Here is a 15,997-nt window from a genome sequence, read left to right as displayed (position 1 = left end):
TTCCAGCCGTTTAGGAAAGAGATATTTTTCATTACTGCATGAAACATGTAACTATAAATCAAATAAGTTATTCACTTCTTATTTCTACCATATATAAAAATCTGTCATGACTCATTTATAAATGACTGAGACACTGCAAGATTATGATTTATTTTCATAGTATAGTATAAACTTTTAAAACCAAATACACTTTCCAAATTGGAAACAAAAAACAAATGAATAATTCTTCAATTATTAAAGAGATGCAGTTTTTTTCTCTCTCTTTTTCTCTTCCCCTCTCCTCCCTTCCGCCTTTTTCCCCCCCCCGCCTCCTGATACAGGGATCATAAGAAGATATGAGAGGGAAATGGTTTCTCCAGTCCAGTAAGAATATTTTGAGATTTACAAAATTTTTCCCATGATGAAAGGGGACAAAAAAGCAAAATCTCAAAATTTTTCATTAGCCAATAATCCAAAACAAACAAACAAACAAATAAATTGTTTGGGTCAATGGAAATGTTTTGTTTCCATTTTTACTTTTTTAAACTTTTTTTTTTAATTTTTAACTATAGTTAAATTTTGAAACAAAAAAGTCATTCAAGCTGAAAAAAAGGAAATTTTAAATAGTTTTGGTATTGCAGAATCTCCATTTTCTGATTGTGATACAGAAAGCCCTTAGCAAAGGGTCTCCTGTTCTTTGGAAACAGCTCTCAGACCTGACAAACTCATAACAGCAAATACGTACATATCTTATAGGATATTTACACATAAAGGGTAACAACATGTAAAGTATCTACAGAAAGCTGGTAATGTGTCAAGATTCAGTATCATTGTGATATGTATGTTCAGGTAATATTTAAGGAATAATGCATTTATATTGAAAATCTGCTTTATGGACTTGGAGTAAACAGTAAAGATTAGTCACCAGGATGTTTCAATAAGGGCCTGTTCTGCAAGGGGGAGTTTCTGTCAATCCACCCTGTCAATGCAAGGCTCAATTGTTTAAACTTGCATAATGCTAAGACTTTGAATGGGAAACCATCAAAGGCAAGGACAAACAGTTGAAACCACTTAAAGGTAAAAAGAAGAAACATTACAACAAGACAAGGATTTAATCTATCTCTGAATAGAAACAAAAGACTATTTTCAGCATAACAGAGTGTGTGTGGAAGGACACTGCACCCATTCATTGAGGAAACCCTTTGAGGAGTGGGATATGAAGGGAGAAATTATTGAATGCTTGGATCCTGGTTTGTCTGAAACCAGATAACTTTTCAAAAGACAGAATTTTGGGTGGGAAATCTACTTTATTGTATAGGAAAGATAATTATTAATAAGTGTGGCCACAGATTCACACTTTGTTTTGTTTTGTGTTGCAACCATGTGTTTCCACCACTATCTTATTCCTAGTTAACTCTTTATATATTAAACCTATTTTTGTGTTATTAAATATGCTCACATATGCTGTGTGATTCACAGGAGCAGTGGTTTAAGGTAAAACTGGTAAATCGGAGTACACTTCACTTTTGTGGGCAGAGGATCTGGAATTTCTCTGTCAGGGGCTAGATATCACAAAAGAATTATTCAAAGATTGAAGTGTGACTACAAGTTAACCTGCAAGGCGAAGTTAGGCCTAACATAGCACAGAGGAGAGTGTTTGAGTGCTTAAGAGCTAGTCGTGTCAAGGAGCTACCATTCTGCTGCCACAGGAAAGACTCCCATTCACTAGAGGCAGGAGGGTAACAAGGAGACTCCAGTCCTGGGTACTCCGAGGACCGTCACACTGGTGAAGAAAATGTCTTTTAGTGAAAAATTTCTGACCAGCTTGATTCAAAATAAACTTTCATCAGCAATGGCTGTACTCTGTAGGACTGTCTTTAAACTGCAATTAAAGATCTATAGAGGGCCAGGTAGGTGAGGTAATGTCTTTTATTTGACCAACTTCTATTGGCGAAAGAAACAAACTTTTGACATACACAGAACTCTTCTTTAGGTCTGGGCTATGTCTCTATAGAGATACACAACTAGAGATACAGGCAAACAGTAAGTGGAATGCTGTTTAATGTCAAGATTAAACTGACTGATGATCCTAATCATTAAAGGCCTGATCCAAATCCCACTAAAGTCAGTGGAAGTCTTTCTACTCATTTGCATGAGCTTTGAATCAGGCTTCATATAGCAAACATTAGTCATTAATTGTTCTATGACTTATGACCCACATAACCTAATTAAGCTTGAGATATTTTGAGCTATGTGGTCTAAGGGGCTTCCTTTTATGTATTGTCTAGAACTGGTCAGAAAATCTGTCTGGGGACTGGTCCTGCTTTAAGCAGGGGGTTGGACTAGATACCTCCTGAGGTCCCTTCCAATCCTGATATTCTACAGATACAATCAAACATGTGGATGACAAGAAACCAAATAGCAGTAAAATCCCAGAAACCAATCTACATTATTAAAAACATAACTCTGATGAAAATAATATTAGTATTAGAAAATGCAGACTCTTTTAATGTGGGGATCCTCCTCAGCTCCTGCTCTTCAAACAAGAATTTAGTGTAGGCTCATTGAGACTGAACTTTATTTTAAGATTAAATAAATTGGATTTAAAATAAACATATTTGAGGTTTATTGATAGGAGGGCTTTACAACTATCTAAAATTGTATGTGTCAACACATCCATGACATTCACACTGTAGCCTGTATGTCTGAGAAAGTGTTTGAAAGCTGATGGACAATGGTTCGGGTATTACACGTTTTCTTTTTCTGTTGCAATTGTGAGAGGTGCCCCATAAAAATATGACAGATAGCTAGATGAACAGTGTTGAGACATAAACACTGTATGTGCATGCTGTATATGCATGTGGAGTGTGCTACATGTCCATAGCTTTACATAGGATAAGGATTTCATCAAGGAAATGCCCATGCCATAATTTGAATTCCATCCTCACCACTTCTCATTGCTGTCTGTTCCTTTCCTTTCCTTTTCATATTTCTACCCTCATTCCTATTCAAATACAGTTAAATGACAGGAAGGCACTATATTGGGCTGATTACTTGCTGGGATGAGTCCTAGGACGTTGGCTACACTTGAGAGTTACAGCGCTGGTGGTGGTTTTACAGCACTGTAATTCACTCTCCGTCCACACTGGCAAGTCACATGCAGCACTGTATCTCCCTGACTACAGTGCTGCTTGTACTCCACCTCGACGAGAGGAATAAAGAGTATAGTGCTGCTGCTGCAGCGTTGGGGTGCCAGTGTAAACAGGGAATAATCTTACTATGCTGTAACTCACCTCCGGAACCTTCCCATAATCTTTTTAAGTGAAGATTACTCTCTTTGTTTTGTTGTGATGCCTCTGTTTGTTTTGTTGTGAACTCTGGGCTCCGGGACCTGCTTATCTAAAAAACAAACACAGCTCCTGTTTGCTGTGAACAAGCAGAGGCAGGGAGCTCCCTTTGGAATGTCCACAGCTAGTATTTGCCTGAAGAGAGGGGAAGGGAGGGGCTTGAGGAGAGAAGCAGCACGGCGGACAGGAGGGACGAGGGATCCATTTCGGAGAAGCTGCTTATCTGGTCTGTGAGGAAAAAAACAAAGAGGGCTATTTGCTTTCAGTGAGTGAGGGGGGTGGAGGAGGGGGTCAGAACTTGCAAGGCAGCTGCTGACACTCTGTTGGCTCCAAAAATCCGCTTTCTCTCTCCCCCACGCTCCCTGTCACACTCCACCTCATCCCCCCCTTTTGAAAAGCACGTTGCAGGCACTTGAATGCTGGGATAGCTGCCCATAATGCACCGCTCCCAATGCCACTGCAGATGCTGCAAATGTGGCCACGACAGTGAGCTGGTAGCTGTCAGTGTGGCCATACTGCAGCGCTTTCCCTACTCAGCTGTATGAAGACAGGTTTAACTCCCAGCGCTGTACAGTGCTATGTAGCATACCCCCCTATTTGATGTGGGGCACTGATCCTGCTCTGGTATGTCAGGGCCGGCACTAGGATTTCTGACGCCCTAGGTGCCGGGACATTTCGCCGCCCCCTGAACGTCAGATTGGCTGTGAATCTCGCGGCCTGCCGGTGGAGCTGCCGCAGGCATCGGCCTTGCAGGCAGGTCTCCACGGAGCCGCGGCTCTCTGACCGGGAGCGCCGGCGCCGGGCTCCGGACGCCGCGGCGGCTCCCTGACCCCGGGAGCGCCGCGCCCGCGCGGTGCTTGACCGCGCGGCGGTCCCTGACCCGGGAGTGCCCGGGCTGCCGGACAGTGCGGGCAGCTCCCTGAACACGGGGACGCCTGGGTTGGGCCGCTGCGGCGGCTTCTGAACCTGGGGTGCCTGGGCTGTTGCTGGCACGCTACCCCGGGGGCGCCCTAAGCTGCCGGGCTGCAGGCAGCTGCTGCCGCCGGCAGCTCAGACTACGCAGCGGCCGCTGCAACCATTTAAAAAATTTGGGGGGGGCGCCGCTTTTTGGTGTTCCCAAATCTTGGCGCCCTAGGCAACCGCCTGGTTCGCCTAAATGGTTGCACCAGCCCTGGGTATAGTATAGTATAATTGTTCTGTATGTTTGCCAAGAGCTTTGAACAGGCATGTTTTAAAATAGCTCAAAATAAAGAAATAAGTGGCTAAAATGGAGGTAGTTATTGATATGTGATTAGTTCACATGCAATCAAAACCTGTCATGAACTGTCCCTAAAGAGCACAATCATTATGGTCTCCCATTGTGCATAGGGGGCAGGATGCAGAGAGATTGCGTATCGGTTCATTGTTTCCTGCGTGCCATGCGTCACTGTTTTGTGGAGACCCCTAATACCTTACAATGGGTGAGGTTGTGCAGGGGCTGTGCCCGGGGAATCTGCAGCTACTTGGATCCCCCAGGCAAACCACATCTCCTCCAGGCAGTATGAAAAATAGCAGCAGCCATAACTATATTATACAATGGCCTGAAGGCAACAACTCTATTCCTTTCCTGACCTCTGCAGAACCTCTTTGTATACTGTATAGATACCCTATCTACCAGTATGTGCTTAATGACTAGCATGTGAGTAGTCTTACTGTTTTTATGGGTGAAGTCACATGACTAACATTAAACACAGTATTATAAATTACTATAATATTAATAGCCACGTTTATTACAGTAGTGCCTAGGGACCAACCAAAAGTGGGGCCTGATTATGCTAGACACTGTAAAAATATGCAGTAGGAGATAGTCCCTGTCCCAAAGAGATTACAATCTAAACAGATGAACACATCGTTAAATGATTTGCTGGATCAAGGCCATGATCCTGCTTCTCTGGCTGTGCACCCACCAGAAAATGATCAATAATGAACTGCCAAACCACACTGTTGTAGGTAATTTGCTTCTTTTGATACAAAATCCAGTTCAACTTTTGCTGGTTGGTTTGTTTTATTTTTATTTATATGCTGCAATACATTTAAACTTTTATAAGCAAATATATGAGATAAGATTTACTGAGTCAGGTGGTTTACTTTATTATGCTCTATCCATATTTGCATTTGCAGAGGTTTAAAAAATGAGGCAACATAAGGAGATATGGGAAATAGCACACTGTCACAGTAATGTCAAAAATTGCCATTTGATTAAGGACATGTAAATATTCACTGTCTTATAATAAGATTGACTTTAACCATATTAAACTCTGCTAAACAATCGAAGGGACATATTTTAAATGATTAAACATTTTTAGTGGGTATGGTATCCAGGAGAAACTAGGTACTTTCTATTTCATTGTCAAAAGACGAAAATTGCTTCTTGATTTAGGGTCCTATAGAACTGTACACAGCTGTGAGTCACTTCAAGAAATCTATAAAACCACTGTTATATGCATGATGGGTAATTGTGACATCGATGGAAGGATTTTGAAACATCTCTTTAGTCTCTGCTGGTACTACATCTGTATGAGCACTGGAGTCCTTTGAAAAGCTTCCTTTTGTTCGAGAATACTAAAAGCTGACAATATATGAAGTGTTTAAGTAATGCTTTTTAGATATAGGAAATTTATAGGTACTTCTGGGAAAGATGTTTCCACTTGGCAAGTGATATGGCCTTGACTCATGTATAAATATTACAGAGCATGCATGAAACTGTATTGAATTTACAGACGTATATTCAGATCCTTGTGGGAATACAACCATAAAGCAGTAGCCTTGGAAGGCACTGGGAAATGTAGGGACAATGGATCTGAGTTCTGGTATGTTTAAAACATTTTGATAACACAAAGAGAATGAGAACATGCATTCACATAGGAGCAATACAATGAACTAGGCAAGCATGAGAAACTGATTTTATTTTGATTATTTAATACCAAATTAATTCTAGATTACATTTGTATCTATTTTATAGTTCTAAAGGATCCTTATGGTCTTTGCAAACTCTAAATAAAATTTTACTCTTAAATCCACTTGGAGGGTTTTGATCCCAATACTCCACTCTCCCTTCCTGATGAAGGAAAAACAGTACATCAGAGTTGAATCCCATGACGAACGTCACTGAGATTTCCCTTCCTTTTTAAAAACAGAATGTTAGAGCTGTGGATCTCAGAAGAAAACTTTGCCTTGAACATTGATTTCATTCCACCCAACCCTGAAATGTTGCCATATATGGTCTTAAAAAGTGGCAGCTGTTTAAACAATGTACAGACAGACCACAAAACTGTTTAGGATAAAAAATATAGAACATTGTAATCACAGGGAGAATTTAACGAGATAGAAGGGACTTACCTAGATTGGATTTGATCAAAACACTGGGTTTAAGAGTCTTTCAAATAGCCAAAGCTTCAGGTAACATCAGTTTAATTTTCCCTTATGTTACTATGGACCTATGAGTCTTGTCAATTTCAATTTGTTTCACTTTTAGTACAAAACTGTTGTGATGGCTTCTTATACATTTCCCAGAACTCTGTTAAATTTGAAGATTCAGTTTAAAAAATCTGCTGACTAGCATTTAGACAGTAGGACTATACACGTGAATAAGTGCTATCTAACATAAGTAAGGCTTGCAGAAAATGGCCTGAGAGAGATAGGTAGATGTTTAGTCTTTTCATGATAGTTTTCCATACTTTAACAGATAGTTTAGTGTTCTGCTATCCCCCTTTCCATTAATCACTATGACTCAGACTACGTATTTTAGTGTATAAAGAGTCTAAATTAAAGTGCTCATTAGATGGATATAAAAAAGGCTTCTCAGAGAAGTGCTGGAACAAGAAAATAGTTTCAAGTTCTACTGCCTTTTGAACGTACAGTTTAAAAGATGAGAAAAGAAAGCAGAAATAAAAAGCAGATTCACTCTCTCAAAGTGTCCTCACAGCATGTTAAGCCATGGGGCCCTTTGGCCTGATGGATGGAGAAAGTGATACCATTTAATTGTAGGGATAGGATTTGTTGGATGGCTGGTAGGAAGGGTCATTGCCCCTTAAGATGCCTCCTCATCCTCTCCCAAGAAGATTATTGGGAGACAAGGTATACTAGCCAGTTTGTCTAGCTCAATCCCCACATAGGTCAGTTTATGGATGGCCTTTCTGTTTTGTTTTCAATACAGAAGGTTTAACCAAAATATTACATATTAATAAATTAATCTCTACATATTAATAAATCCTCAATAATACCATCCTTATTGTTCTTGCCTTGGCTAGATATAAAAGCTTTTTTCCCAAATAAGTGTGTACCAGTTTCTTATCTGCCATAAGTAAGCGTGGCTGCACCAAATTCAAGGAAGCTATGCCAATTTTCACCAGCAGAGGATCTCTCCCATTGCATTTGTTGTCAAAAAAAGTAAAACACCTTCAGAACAATAAGCTCAAGAACACATCACTTTAGTGTAGCCAGGAAGGAAAAAAAACAAACATTCACAAATACTTATTATTATTCAAGCTAAAATTCTGTCTAACATATTCAGAATCTATAGAAATTGTCTGCTGCATACATAGCAGATGCAAATGTATTAATACGCACATCCGTGACTTGGACTGAGTGAAGTATAATTATCAGGAAAGAGAATCAATTAAAACAAATAATCTGTCATGTGCGAAATGGGAGTCCAGTAGTAATGAATATAATAAAATGTATTCATGTTTCTCTCTATCTCCTTTTCTCACTTGTTTGGTGACAGTTGATATAGTCTACTTTCAGAATGCATGAACAGCTCACACGTAGTTTCATGGAAACAGAATGGATTTGGGAAGACATTCATTAATAAACAGACATCAATTAATCTTAGTAATAGAATTACATCATAATTTCTGAGCAGTAGGAAGAAATAGTGGCCTGGTGTGTGAACTGACTTTGAAGAAATAGAATGTGATTTTAAAGTTTTATGTTTAAAAAAAGTATATTTTCTCACAGAGGGAAAGAAATTAGATGTTAGTATTGCGTAAAATTCTGCCAGTGCTCTGTATTCTTTAACCTTCTGCGTTCTTCCAGTTACATTAACACATTTTTCTGAATATGTTCAATAATATGGCATATGGTAACATATGCTTTATTTTATAATCATCCATTTAAAAGGGAATTGCAACATTTTATAATCTACATGTTATAATGTTTGAGCATGCAACTTGCTATAGCGTGCCTGTTAAGAAATCAAACCTGTATGTAACGCCTACTTTGTTACAAGCTATTAAAGTAAGACTTGGCTATGTATCCTTTATTAAACACTAATAAATCATTTATCATTAGAACTCTGGTGGAAAATATCAGCCCTTCTGAGGCCTCTCCTGTAGCCCAGTTTGAGATACTGAAGTCAGAGAGTTTGCAAATTTTGATAAGCACCTGCACATTTCAAACCCTCAGCCCTCACTCATCTGTCTGTCTGACCTGTATTGGTGTGTGCATTATACACACAATTATACAACGTTGCACTAAGTGGTATGCTTTACACATAGCTTGGTATAGGGGTGGAATGGTGCTCCAAGGGAGATGGTCTGCTTGGCCATTGCATCAACCATAAGGAACAATGCAGGTTGTTCCTTGCTGTGCACTCACACTGCTTAACAGGCGGGTGCGAAAGAGGGCAGGGCCAGAGGCTGACTTCCTCCCCAGCTTTGTTCTTCCCCCACTGTCCTAGATGGAGCAATTACTGGGCAGATCCTAGTGACACAGCCTGTTATTGTGATTGGCCCTTGGATGGATTACACAAGGGGTGGGTGGAAAGATCCTGGTACAGGAAACCCGCTCCTTCCTGCACATCAGTACAAAGGCCAATCACAGTTTGGCATTTACCATTTGGGAATATTCAGAATGTAGATATGCCTGAAATTCATGGCCTATGAAAAACAAGAGAAACAAAAAGTTGCGACATTTTGCAAATGTGCATCCCTGCTGTCCCCTTGCTGTCCTTGAGTATTGTGTCATTGGCAATGTGGAGACTGGGTCATACTGTGCCTGTTTCTCATTTGTACCAAGGCACTGCCAGAGCAGTATAAAGGGACTTTAGTGTAACAGGCTTCTGCAGGCAATACAATTTTGTATCCATATAGCATGTCTGTCTTTTTTTGTTGGTTTTTGTTATGTAAATCCAGCACCTTCCTTCCTTGGCTGCAGAGGGCCTTTTGGCAGTGACACTGGTGGGCTTCAATTCTGCATGGAAGATGGGTAAATGGAGGTGGGAGTGATACACAGGGCATGTGCTGTGCATCACAAAACACTACAACGTGCAAACTCCCTGTGCAGCAGTGCATAGAAGTAGATGAGGAATGGTTCCTCAGCCATGTGAGGGTCTGCAAATAGTACATCTACCATTGGAGAAAAGTGTAAAAAATGTGTCTACCAAATGCAGAATCTGGAAAAATGAGACATTCTAGTTTTTGTTAATTACTTCAGTGTTGCTGAAGTACAGTACAATTACTTAGGGTTGTACTGCTGCCCATCACCATAATATCAAAAGCCTTCCACATCAAATGGACTGTCATTAGTGGAGCCCTTTGTGGAACACTGAATCTCATGTTTTTTTCCCTGACTCTTGCACAAATACCATTCTTCTCTTTTTCTGGATCCCATCTACATATAATCCCACTGTTCTGCAGATTTGGTTATTATGTTTGGGAGCTTCTGTTGCCACTGGATTAGATAGAATCCTGTATAGAAAATCTAATTTAATCAATCTCTTTAAAATGCTGAAATGGATTGTCCCACTCACACATTTTCTTTTCTATCTGTTAAGAAATTACTTTCGCTAAACCCAATTCAGATGAGCTAAAACCACTTGCTGCTTCCAGTTTTCTCAGTATTATCAAAAGAGATTCTAAATTATACTAATAAATAGAAACAATTTACGTCAGCTAAAGAAGAATGCAATTACAAAGATTAGCATTTTAACTTGAGTCACTTACTTGTTAAACAATAAACCCTGAGCTCAAAGTTTACCTACTGGCATGTATGTACAATTGTAAGTGTGAATAGTGATTATGTATTTATTCTTGGGGAACAAATACAGTATATTAGACATGTATTGCCCAGTTAATATTAGACACCTTGAATAGCAGCAGGAGATATAGAACTGCCTGGTTTGTATTTATATTATTTAGTATTCCAGTTAGCCTCATTTCTGGATGGTTCAAATTTACCTAACCTATAAAAATTCATGTCTCCTTTGTTGGTGTAGAAATTGACCTAGTCTCCTTATTTATCGCTTTGCAGCAATATCTGGCTATTACAAAATCTAAATATTTCCTGACAGCTCTCTGGAAAAATCTGAAGCTAAGAATTTGTATTCATGCTGCATTAATGCTTTCTGCCAGGCTGAAGACCTAATTGTTATTAAGCTGGCAAAATTCCAGGTTCAGGCCTAAGAAGTAACATTAGCCCTGTTTTCACTATGTTACAAACTATAATACATAAATTCATGAGCCTGGAGTGATAGGTGGTCTTGCTTTCCTCCCCACTTTAAAGGAATTTCTCAGAGTGCCTGGTTCAAAAGAGCATCTCACTAGCAAGTCATAAAAGTGACTAAAACTCTTTTGATCTTTTTCAGATCCACCCATCCACTTTGTGTAGAGAGTTAAAAAGGAGAATCTGATTTACAAATTTCACTGACGCAAATGAACTGAGAGGCCATTTGCTACAATGTCAGAAGTGCCTGTAGATCCCTTTCCCTATGATTTTGTTTGTTTGTTTGTTTGTTTGTTTTAAATTCTACCTTGGGATGATTCGCCCTGAAGAGTAAGGTAAGGCCAGGGCACCTGTGCCTGATTGAGCCAACCCCTAACCCAGGGATCAACAACCTTTGGCATGCAGCCTGCCAGGGTGAGCACCCTGGTGGGCCGGGCTGGTTTGTTTACCTGCTGCATCTGCAGCTTTGGCCAATCATGGCTCCCACTGGCCACGGTTTGCCACTCCAGGCCAGTGGGGGTGGTGGGAAGCAGTGGCCAGCACATCCCTGTCATAAATAGATAGCTAAGGGTTAATGTTTCTTTTACCTGTAAAGGGTTAACAAAGGGAACCAAACACCTGACCAGAGGACCAATCAGGAAACTGGATTTTTCAAAGTCAGGGAGGGAATTTTTGGACTCTGAGTCTTTTGTTTGTCTCTCAGCTATGAGAAGCTTCTTTCTTCTTCTAATCTTCTGTTTCCAACTTGTAAGTACAGGTAGAAAAACAATATAGGCTTTTATGTTGTTTTGGGTGTATTTACATGTGTGTAACTTGCTGGAATGTTTCAAATTGGATATCTTTTTGAATCAGACTGTTTATTCATATTTTTCTTATAAGCAATAGCCCTGTATTGTCATCTTGTTACAGAGAATATGTTTGTCTTTTTTCTTTCTTTTTTATATAAAGCTTTCTTTTTAAAACCTGTTTGAGTTTTTCTCTGGTTAAGGAGAAAGGAAAGACAGGGGGGAGGGGAAACACTACGCTCTGTGTTTAACTCTCCTAGTGTCCCAGGGCGGGAAGAAGCTAAGGGGGAGGAGAGATAGAATCTCTTCTGTTTCCTTGTATTTGGGGTTTGTCTCTTTGTGGAATAGAGGAGATATGCTTCTTGGTATTGTGATGTAAAGAGATTGCATCAATACTCCCAGGTTAGCCCAGAGAGGAAAGTCTGGGTGGGAGAGAGAGAGGGAAGGGAAGTGGGTTATTTCCCTTTGTTGTAGGCTCAGGGTTTCTGAGTCTTGGGGTCCCTCCAGGGAAGGTTTTGGGGAGACCAGAGGGGGCCAAAACCCTGGAAATTTTGGATGGTGGCAGCGAGATCAGATCCAAGCTGGTAATAAGCTTGGGGGAGTTTCATACAAGCACCCAGATTTTGGACGCTAAGGTCCAGATTTGGGAAAGATGCTTATGATAATCCCTCAGCCCACGCCGCTTCACGCTGCCCCCATTGGCCTGGGACGGTGAACCACAGCCAGTGGGAGCCATGATTGGTCGAACCTGTGGATGCAGCAGGTAAACAAACCAGCCCTATTGACGGGCTGCATGCCAAAGGTTGCCGATCCCTGCCCTAACTAGTTAAAGTCAGCATTGTACCCCCTATCCATTGTAGACTTCGTCTAGTTTATCTCATGGTAATAATGCAGCACCTTGTGCCCATTAACATTTGAACTGAAGCACATTAGATCTCCTTTATCTCACTATAAAAACAAACAAACAAACACCCTTTTATTGGCAGTAAAGACAAAGCCTGAAGCTGGCAAATCTCAGACAATTAGATGTAGTAGCTCTCTTTAAATCTATCATCACTCATTCTCTTTAGCTGTGGTGAGCTGCAAGTATACTGTGCTACAATATTCAGATTCCACAGACAGGCAACTCCCTCAATTTTTGTGCCGAGTGGAAGGCCTCACTCATTTCCCTTCACTGAAAAGCCTTCTTCTTTCACAGTACCAAAAGGGTTACTTTTAGGCATAGGAAATAGATTATTTATGTAATTAAGGCTATATATCTCACTCCTTCCACAGGTAAAATTCCCACTTGTGTCAAGGAGAGTTCTGCATTCAGTACTGTGTAGGGCCTCTAAGAGACTAGGTGACTGAAACATCCTAAAACAGAAGCAGGGACAAAGGAAATGACAATCACATGCTCAGAAATGATGCCATGTAGATCCCCAGATCTGCAGCATGCCTATATTGGATCTCTTGTCTTTTGAGTGGAAGGTTGCTTCCTAGTACCTACTTAGTGCATTTCATCTTGAAAGCTCTGTTGAAATGCTAATTAATTTTTAAACCCCCTCTCTGAGGCAGGTCAACACTATTTTTGCCATTTCACAGCCAAAGAGACTGAGGCAAAGAGATTAAGTGGCTTACCCAACGCCATAGGATGATGCAGTGTCAGAACTGGGATTAGAATTTAGAAATAGCTGGCACCCAATGCAGTGTTCAGACCAGGACTCCTTTTCAGCAGGTTTTGTTCTGCATTGTTAAGTCCACTCATTCCCCAGCAGTCAGATTGCAATGTATACCCTTGGTCCCCACTCTCGTATACTCACACTGACGCCAGTGGGGACTCTTTCAGTGGCATCTGCAGTGGTGAAGGAACATGATTGACCAGCTTGTTCTCCTTAAATTCCTTAGTAAAGCTGGTGAAAAGTTATCTATTTTAAGTACTTACATGGCCCCATCACCAAAGCATCAGACTGCCTCACAAGCTTCTATGCACTTATCATCACAAATCCCTGTGAGGCAGGGAAGTGCTCCTATCCCCATTGTGCAGATGGGGAACTGAGGCACAGAGAGATTAAGTGACTTTCTCAAGATCACAGAAGAAGCCTCTAGTAGAGCAATGACTTGAACCTAGGTCTCCTAAGTCCTCAGTCAGTGCCTAACCCCTGGACTACCCTTCCTTGTACTACAGCATTCCATCAGCTTTTTCTGCAGCCTCCCTCTGTGGCCAGAAAACCTGCCACTTCTTTTCAAGGTAGTCTCAAGATTACTGTAGAGGTATGTGTATAGGGGGAAGCTCTTACAGAGTAGCTTTAATGGATGGATGGTGTAAGGGAGCACTTGACCCAGCACTTAAGCCCCATAGTTATTTTTAGTGTCTACTTGTTCAGTACCACTTCATGTTAAACTGGATTCCCTCCAATCTGCTAGCCTCCTTTGTGCATTCTTATTCCCTTTGCCTGGCATGCTTTGTATGCTCAACACATTATTCCTTTTCTCCCCCCTCCAGAATACAAAATGAAAATGTGGGGGAAAAGATTGTCATTTAACAAACTAGCCAAACATACTTTTTTAATAAGAAAAGTTACTAGGAAGTTACCACAAGGCTTAGCAATGGGTCCCAGCATGATATTATGGAACCCAAATTTTCAAGCTGGCCAATTATACTTCAAAAGAATAATAAATGAGCAACAGTGAAATAAGAAACAGAAGGATCATTTATGATGTAGGAGCAATAAACAGCAACTGAGATTCCAGGCAGGTAAATATGTAATATGTCTACAAGCCAAGAATTAAAAAAGAAGGGACTGTCTCCGTCAATGACACATTCCTGCCACATATTGATTTTTTTAAAAGAGAGATTTGTATGTAATTGTAAGAAAAGCCCCCTCAGCTACACGCATGGCTCTACAGTAGAAGACAAGTACTAGAAAGGAGACGGGAGATATAATACAAATCAAAAGACGCAGAATTACTGCTATGAAAAATACTAGGTAGGCCTTTCCTAACAGATTGTATCCAGCACCGATCACTGGGAACAGGCACTTGCAATCCTTGCATACTGAAAGTTGCCACTGAAGTCAGAAAGGTGTACAAGGAATGCAGGATCAGGTGCTTTGTTAGTGAAGGATGTCATTCCTCTTGAAGGGAGTGCACTGAAAGGTCTCAAAATAGTTTTAATACAGTTTTTAATAAACAATCTGTGATTTCATATGAAGCCAGTGTCAGCTTTTTAAACACCGAATAAAGGACTTGATGGTATAAATTAAAGTGTTATTGTGACATCTGGCTGACATTGTAACAACCTCTATACCAGGTCTTGCAAGACAAAAGATCTTCAAGACACCATTGTAATGGTTTATCAGCAGTTCCATTATGAAACCCCTCTCCTGCAAGAGACATCCTTCCATGTTGTTTCAATTTTGATCCTTCATTATTAAAATAAAGAGGAGTTTTGCCACTGATTTCAATGGCAATAAGATCAAGCTATTTATCATTATCATGCTGAAAGTATTTTGGAGGCTATTTCCAGAGTTCTTGGTTTGACTTATCACTTTAAGCACATATTTAGTCTCTTTGTTATGTATGAATAAATGTGAGTGCTCCTTAAACTTACAGCTCTTAATATTTGAGTAAAGAAGGGATTTCTGAGAACTTTTAAGTAATTGTTAATTACTGTAGGGGTTCTAATCATTCTAAATGAACACTTTACAGTTTTTCTTTATTATATATGTATATATAAAGTCTTTTTTTTAATTGATGCAGCTGTACTGCAAAACAGAGTTTAATTTAAAAGCAGTAATGTTTAAAACAGAAATGTAACAGCCCAACTTTGAGAAGATTTGAATGATCTGGGTATCTTAGCACTACACTGTCATTCACTGATATCAATAGATTTCTTTTTCATATTGATCACTTTGAATAAATAAAATATTTTCATTTTTAAAAGTAGGAAATATCATAAATGTGAAAGACGTTTGCAGGGTAAGCTTTGAAATGTAAATGGATTGGAGCTGATCCTTTGCTGAAGCCAGTGAGCATGCAGTGCAGCTGTAGAAGGGAAGAGTTGCAAAGCTGGCCATATACCATGCCAATCTCATTGTGTAACTTAGAGCAGCCTGATGGCTGCTCTAAATTATGCCAGCTGCCCACCCAAAAAAGGCTAATAAGGGATCCGTGGGGTACAGGGAAGCCCAATCCACTCTCCCTTAACTCTCAGCCACGTCCCTGCACTGACATAAGGGAGGCAGGGGCCTCGGAGCCATTATTCCAACTTTAGGGCCAACTTTGCACCAGCACAGCACAAGGGAGAATCTCAGCCTTTATTTGTCAAACACCACACAAACTAGAAAATAATACACGATAACTTTACAGTCCAAAAAGTTTCTGGAGTTGAGATGATTGACCTAAATTATACCTTTGTTGGTA

General features: G+C 40.2%; 1 protein-coding gene across 2 annotated transcripts in view; it reads left to right on the top strand.

Annotated features, from left to right (window-relative positions):
* The window catches only part of CNTN6 (contactin 6), a 232,854-nt gene that overhangs the window by 18,638 nt on the left and 198,219 nt on the right, over positions 1-15,997 (top strand). The gene's annotated exons all lie outside the window — the stretch shown is intronic.

Source organism: Chelonoidis abingdonii, chromosome 17 (genome assembly GCF_003597395.2).
Source record: "Chelonoidis abingdonii isolate Lonesome George chromosome 17, CheloAbing_2.0, whole genome shotgun sequence".
NCBI classification, from domain to species: Eukaryota; Metazoa; Chordata; order Testudines; family Testudinidae; genus Chelonoidis; species Chelonoidis abingdonii.
Note: the sequence above shows the minus strand (reverse complement) of the source record. Positions and strands in the feature narration are given on the sequence as shown.